This window comes from Cebus imitator, unplaced genomic scaffold (genome assembly GCF_001604975.1).
Source record: "Cebus imitator isolate Cc_AM_T3 unplaced genomic scaffold, Cebus_imitator-1.0 Scaffold197, whole genome shotgun sequence".
Lineage (NCBI taxonomy): Eukaryota > Metazoa > Chordata > Mammalia > Primates > Cebidae > Cebus > Cebus imitator.
The window spans coordinates 1,230,988-1,238,378 of NW_016107512.1; positions in this window are offsets into that span (position 1 = coordinate 1,230,988).

Consider the following 7,391-nt stretch of genomic DNA (forward strand, 5'->3'; position numbering starts at 1 on the left):
GAGTTTCACTCTGTCGCCCAGGCTGGAGTGCAGTGGCACAATCTTGGCTCCCTGCAAACTTATCCTCCTGGGTTCCAGTGATTCTCTCACCTCAGCCTCCCGAGTAGCTGAAATGACAGACGTGAGCCACCACACCCTTCTGATTTTTGTGTTTTCAGTAGACATGGGGTTTCAGCATGTTGGCAGGCTGGTCTTGAACTCCTGACCCCAAGCGATCCACCCACCTCAACCTCCTAAAGTGCTGGGATTACAGGCGTGAGCCACCATGCCCAACATAGACCTTTCTTTTTCCTTAATGTAAGCATTTTAATGATATAAACATTGCTTTAAATACTTGCCTTAGTCTGTTCCTGCTGCTATAACATAATACCCTGAGGAACAAGATAGCTAGCTTGAGCCACAGCTGAGGTGACTAAAGAGAACCGCATTGGAATGATGCTTGGTGCAGAAATGTAAAGTGACCCTGGGCAGCAAGCCTAAGTTCCTGAGGGTGCCTGATCCCCTCCTTTGAAGCCATTCTGCTCTCCACATCCTGGCACTCTGGGCCTGTGATGGGAGTGACAGCCCTGACAGTCTCTGAAATGCCTTCGCAGAGTCCTTCCATTATCATTTTTTTGTTTTTTGATTTTTGGTTTGTTGTTGTTGTTGTTGTTATTTCGAGACAGCATCTTGCTCTGTCACCCAGGCTGGAGTGCAGTGGCACAATCATGGTTGACTGTAGACTCAACCTCCTGAGTTCAAGCCTCCTCCCATCTCAGCCTCCTGAGTAGCTGAAACTACAGGTGCACACCACCGCCACACCTGGCTAATTTTTTTGCAGAGATGAGGTTTTTATTGTAGAGGTAAGATTTTACCATGTTGTCCGGGTTAGTCTTGAACTCCTGAGCTAAAGCTATCTGCTTGCCTAGTCCTCCCAAAGTGCTGGGATTATAGGCATGAGTCACCATACCTGGCCCATTCTTCCATTATCTTGAGAATAACATCTGGCTTCCTTCTACCCATACTAATCCCCTTATCAAAGGTCATCTGGCCACACTCTTGATGTTCTCTCTGGAGCATGCTTTCTTATTCTTTAGCTGGCCAGGCTGAGAATTTTCCAATTCTTTAAGTTCTGCTGTCTTTTAATTATAACTTTTATCTTCAATTTGTTCCTCTCTTCTCACATTTCACTGTAAACAGCCAAAAGAACTCATGCCACTCTTTCTATACTTTGCCTAGGGATTTCTTCTGCCAAATATCCTAGGTCATCACTCAAAAGTTCTATCTTCCACAAAGCACCAAGACATGGACACAATTCAGTCAAGTTATTTGCCATTTTGTATCAAGGATGGCCTTTCCTCCAATTCTCAATAACTTATTTCTCATTTCTGTCTGATACCTCAGTGGAATTGCCTTTGCCATTCATATTTCTACCAATATTCTGTTTACAACTACTTAGATAATCTCCAAGATTTAGGTTTTCCCTACAGGTCTCTTCTGCACCCTCACCAGAATCGCCCTTAATGCTCCGTTCATGGCAATCTAGGCTTTTCTTAGAACTCCAAACTCTTTCAGCCTCTACCCACTACCCAGTCCTAAAGCCACTCTGCTTCCACATTTTCAGGTACTTATAGTAGCATCCCATTCTCTGTACCAGTTCCTTAGTCCATTCCTGCTGCTATAATAAAATGCCTCAGACTAGATAATATATATATAGACATGTATTCTCACAGTTCTAGAGGCTGGGAAGTCCAAGATCAGGGCACCAGCAGCTTTGGTCGAAAATGAAAAGGGGATGAACTCACTTCTTCAACCCCTTTTATAAGGACACTGGTCCCATCCTCTTGGCCTAATCACCTCCCAAAGGCCCCACCTCTTAATAACATCACCTTGGGGTTTAAGCTCCAACATATGAATTTTGGAGAGACACATTCAAACCATAGCAGCACTGCTTTAACCTCATCCCCCACATTTCTATGTGAGTGTTTTCACTTTTGCTCCATCAAAAATATTATCTAATATCCCTTGTGACTTTTTCTTTGACCCATAGATTATTGAGATATGTGTTGTTTGATTTCCAAGGGTGTGGTGATCTACCAGTTATCTTTCTGTTATTGATTTCTACTTCAACTCCATTATGACTGGAGAACATACTTTATATAATTTCAATTATTTTAAATTTTGTTCTATGGCCCAGGATATAGTCTGTCTTGGTGGAGGTTCTATGTGTATTCAGAATACACATAGGAGTGTATTTTGGAGGGTATTTTGTGGAGTATTTTACAAATGTTCATTAGATTCAGTTGTTCAGTGGTGGTGTTCATCTTTTCTGTATTCTTGCTGATTATCTGTCTAGTTTCATTTATTAATGAGAGAAGAGTATTGAAATCTCCAACTAATAATTGTGGATTTGCCTCTCCGTTTTTGCTTCATGTATCTTAAAGCTCAGTGGTTTGGTGCATATTAATTTAGGATTATTATGTCTTCTTGAGAAATTGACCTATTTTCTGTTATGTGTGTCCATTTGTACTTCAAGTGTGGTTATAACAGCTGTTGAAAAGTCTGTCTCATAATTACAACATTTGTATTTTTTTCAGGTTGGTTCTTTGAATGCTAAGTAATTGAGGGTTGTATTCCGGACATTTCCAAGGGAAAAAAAATAGGAGGCCTCAAAAATTAGGATTTGTTCTAGATCAATATTTTAATTCTGGACACATATTGGAATCAGCTAGCAACTCATATCAGCTTGGTGCCAACAATTGCCCCATTCATGGAAAGCCTTCTTATTTAGTTTATTTGGGATAATTTTGCTCATTTTGCTTTACTGTTGTGGAATATATTGGCGTTTTTACTCTTTGTGTAGGAATGCAGGGTAAGCTCACTGACTGTATTCTTAAACTGAACACTTATTAATCTTCCAGATGCCACTTTTGTCAGAACTCAAGAGTCATGAAGGGCCCTTGCCATATCAATGCTTTCTGACTGAGCTCCTCTCCACCCCAACTACAAGAGACCCTAATAGTTACACAGGAGTATCTTCACTCCTAATTCAGCCTGAAGAAGTTACAGAAAATGGATCTTTGTCCTTCTACAACCCTTAGGATTAAGCGTTCCCTTGTAAAAGGGAGCGGGGAAATGTCACAGGCATTTAAGCCAGAGACACCATCTTGTATAGAGGCTGGGTAAAATAGGGCTGAGACCTACCGGGCTGCATTCCCAGGTTAGGCGGTCTAAGTCACAGGATGAGATACGGGTCATAAAGACCTTGCTGATAAAACAGTTTGCAGTAAAGAGGCCAGCCAAAACACACCAAAACCAAGATGGCAACGAAAGTGACCTCTGGTCATCCTCACTGCTCATTATGCACAAATTATAATGCATTAGCATGCTAAGGGACACTCCTACCAGCTCCATGACAGTTTACAAATGCCGTGGCAACATCAGGAAGTTACCCTACATGGTCTAAAAAGGGGAGGAACTGTCAGTTCTGGGAAGTGCCCATCCCTTCCTGGAAAACTCATGAATAATTCACCTCTTGTTTAGCATATAATCAAGAAATAACTCTAGGTATCCTTAGTCTAGCAGCCTAAGCTGCAGCCCATCCTATGGAGTAGCCATTCTTTATTCCTTTGCTTTCTCAATAAACTTGTCTTATCTTTAAAAAAAATCAGGATTTGTTAGTAGGTTTTTCAGGTTTAATATTATTACAAACCAGTGGAAGATAAAAGACATTGTAGACAGTTGGATATACTTTTTGAAAAAGTATGCCCTACGTATGCATACTTTTGAAAGTGTGTGCACCGCACACACTTTAAATAAAGGTTGATGTTGAATTCTACTGCTTTTTAGCAAGTAAAAGAGTATTATTCTTTACTTTTCCTAAGCAATACTATAATATAGTGGTATGCAAGTTAGAGCCATATTACTTACTCAGTTATTAAAATGTTTTTTGATAGCTGTGGCTCTAGCCCCTTGGATGTCTCTCCAGTAGGCCCCCACTATCTCAGCTTTTTCTTCAGAGAATCCCAAACTTTCCTCGATCCAGGAACTAAAGAGTTAATGCCTGGCTGGGCAGGGAGCCTACTGGACCCTGCAACAGTGTTGTGGTTGAAGACTATTTGGATTGGTCAAGGCTGGTGTCTACTGGTCATTAAATATTTGAAATGCCACCTCTGCCAGTATTTTACAGCCTTTTATAGTTTACAAAAGATGTTTACCCATATTGTCTTATTTAAGCTTCACATTAACTCTGTGACATCAGTCGGGATTATTATTGCCATGGGAAAGCACTTAATAAAATTAACACATGATCAGTGAGGAAAATGAATTAGCGTTGGCCAACTCTAGGCTCAGAAAGGTTGTCATTTACCCAAGGTCACGTGCTTATAGGCATTAGAGTCTAAACTGATAGCTTCAAGATGGTGCACAACTTAAATGCTCTGAGTTTGGGGAAGGAAAATTCTTACCCTGTGCTGGGTAGATCTGAGAAGGCAACTGAGGTGCTGGTGGGATCCGAGTAGGCAGAGAGGAAGAACAAGGATACATTCTGCAAGAATAATGGTATCTTACTCAGAAACAGTATGAAATGTGGCCCAAATGTAGTAAAAACAAATCCCACTTCCATGACATTTCCAATGCCCCTTCTCTGAAGGTGTTGGAACTGAAATCCCACAAGGCTTGGCCACAGAGAGCACCTAAGGCAAAGCTCCTTCACGACATTGCCTGCTCAGTTCTGCATTGCTGTTGAAGGAGGCAGGAAATGAACATCCATGAGTAATGGGAACAATTTGCTCACAAAACACTTCTTTAGCTCACTTAACACAAGGATTGGATCCAGGTTTTGTGGAGGTTGAATCTTACACAATTTCAGGCTTCCCACAAAGAAACAAAAACAAAAAGAAAACATAACTAGAAATAAAAATAATTAGGCACAGGACTTTGGAAAGAACTCTGTGAGGGTCCAGAAACTTGTTTCAATAGTGTCACAGAATATCTACTTGTGCTTAACAGTAGTAACATATCTGATACAAGGAGGGGAAATTATCCCATTAAATAGCAGAGGAGAATTTTCCACTGTATACTGTATTCACCTTTGCTTAACAGTGATTTAAAAAATCTGCTAAAAGGAAAAAAAATATTCAATGAATAGCATGAGAATATTTCTTAAATGGTATCTGTGCCATTAGCTTCCAAGCTATTATTGTTTCCCTCTAGTACTTTTTAAATAGTTTTATCGAGATATAATAAACTGCTTATGTTGGAAGTACACAGTCTGATGAGTTTTGAAATTGTATGTAAGTGCAAAAGTACCACCACCATCAAGATAATATATCCATCGTCCCCAAAATTTCCTCCATCACCTCGTTTCCTCATGCCCCTTTGTAATTCCTCCATCCAGGGGGCCTCTGTACCTTCCTCCCACCTCTGCCCCTATTTTTTCATGTTTTTATCTATTTTGTTAGCATTTTAAGGCACAAGTGTAAATCCAGTTGTTATTATTCCATCTTATCCAGAAGTAGAAGTATCTGAGCTTTTTTTTTTTTTAAACACAGAAAAAATATTAACAACCCAAACATAAAAGAAAGGAAGAGATACTCCTTTAGGGTAAGTATGGTTTTGAACAGAGAAACCGGAAAACCAATAACTCACACATAACTTTCCCATCTTAAGGGCAGAAGTGAAGACCACGGCTAAGGGTGTGTCCAGTTCTGCCGGGTGCGCTGGCTCACGCCTGTAATCTCAGCACTTTGGTAGGCTGAGGCGGGTGGATCACGAGGTCAAGAGATCGAGACCATCCTGGTCAACATGGTGAAACCCCGTCTCTACTAAAAAATACAAAAATTAGCCGGGCATGGTGGCGCACACCTGTAGTCCCAGCTACTCAGGAGGCTGAGGCAGGAGAATTGCTTGAACCCAGGAGGTGGAGGTTGCAGTGAGGGGAGATCGCCACTGCACTCCAGCCTGGGTAACAAGAGCAAAACTCCAACTCAAGGGAAAAAAAAAAAAAAAAAAAAAAAAAAAAAAAAAAAAAAAAAAAAAAAAAAAAAAAAAAAAAAAAAAAAAAAAAAGGTGTGTCCAGTTCTAAGGGGTCTTTCTTTGCAAACTCATAGATACTCTTTTGGGATGTCATCATCAGTGTAGAAATCACATAAAAGGAGAAGATTACAGACTTTCTTTCCATACTTGACGGGTCATAAATGCACAATGGAATTAATTTTGGTTTCTATTTTTGTAGTTTTTGGCCACAGTCTAAGAAGGGCATGAGCCACTATTATGTTAAGTATGTACTTGTGCCCAAGTAGTTTCTATCTGAATACAATAATTGTTCAGTTCTTCACTTTGCTTGGTTAACAGCGTTCTCTCAACACCTGCTGTGTGTAGTGGAGGCACTGTGGGGATTTACAGAGGCCCTGGCATCCTCCCTCACCCTCTGCCAAGGCTCTAGAAGATGCCAAGCTGGTTTGTCATCTAAGCTGGGCTTACATGCCCCTTCTAGAGCCACTCAGCCCAGTCATTTTTTCCTTTGGAAGTACCTGCCAACCGTACATTTCAATGAATATTATTTCCAGAATACCTTGCCTGATTTTATCACTAAACACTTTTTTTTTCTTCTTATTCTTCTTCTTATATTTTTTTAAAGATGAGACTTCACCATGATGGCCAGGCTGGTCTCGAACTTCTGACCTCAGGTGATCCACCCACCTCAGCCTCCCAAAGTGCTAGGATTACAGGCGTGAGCCACAGCGCCCAGCCTAATTTTTTTTTTTTTTTTTTTTTTTTTTTTTTTGAGACAGTCTGCTGGAGTGCAGTGTCACGATCTCAGCTCACTGCAGCCTCCTCCTCCCAGATTCAAGCAATTTTCTGCCTCAGCCTCTTGAATAGCTGGCATTACAGGGACGTGCTACCACACTTGGCTAATTTTTGTATTTTTAGTTCAGATTGGGTTTTGTCATGTTGGCCAGGCTGGTCTCGAACTCCTGGCCTCAAGTGGTCTGCTTGCTTCGACCTCCCAAAGTGGTGGGATTACAGGCATGAGCCACTGCACCCAGCCTAACTACTTTTCAAATGCTTGCTCTATCTTCTGAATTAGATCAGAAACTTTCTAAAGGCAAGAACTTACTTATATTAGTATTCTACTCCTTAGCATCTCCTCATCACAGAGCCTAGCACATTTTGATATATATGTATTTTACTTTCAAGTATAATTTGTCCTTATATAATTAACATTTGTTCTGTTATGGAACTCTTAGATAATACAGACAAGCAAAAATTTTATATATATATATATATATATATTTTTTTTTAAGGCAGGATCGCACTCTGTCACCCAGGCTGGAGTGCAGTAGTGTGATCATGGCTCATGGTGGCCTCAAACTCCCAGGCTCAAGTGATTCTCCTGCCTCAGCCTCCTG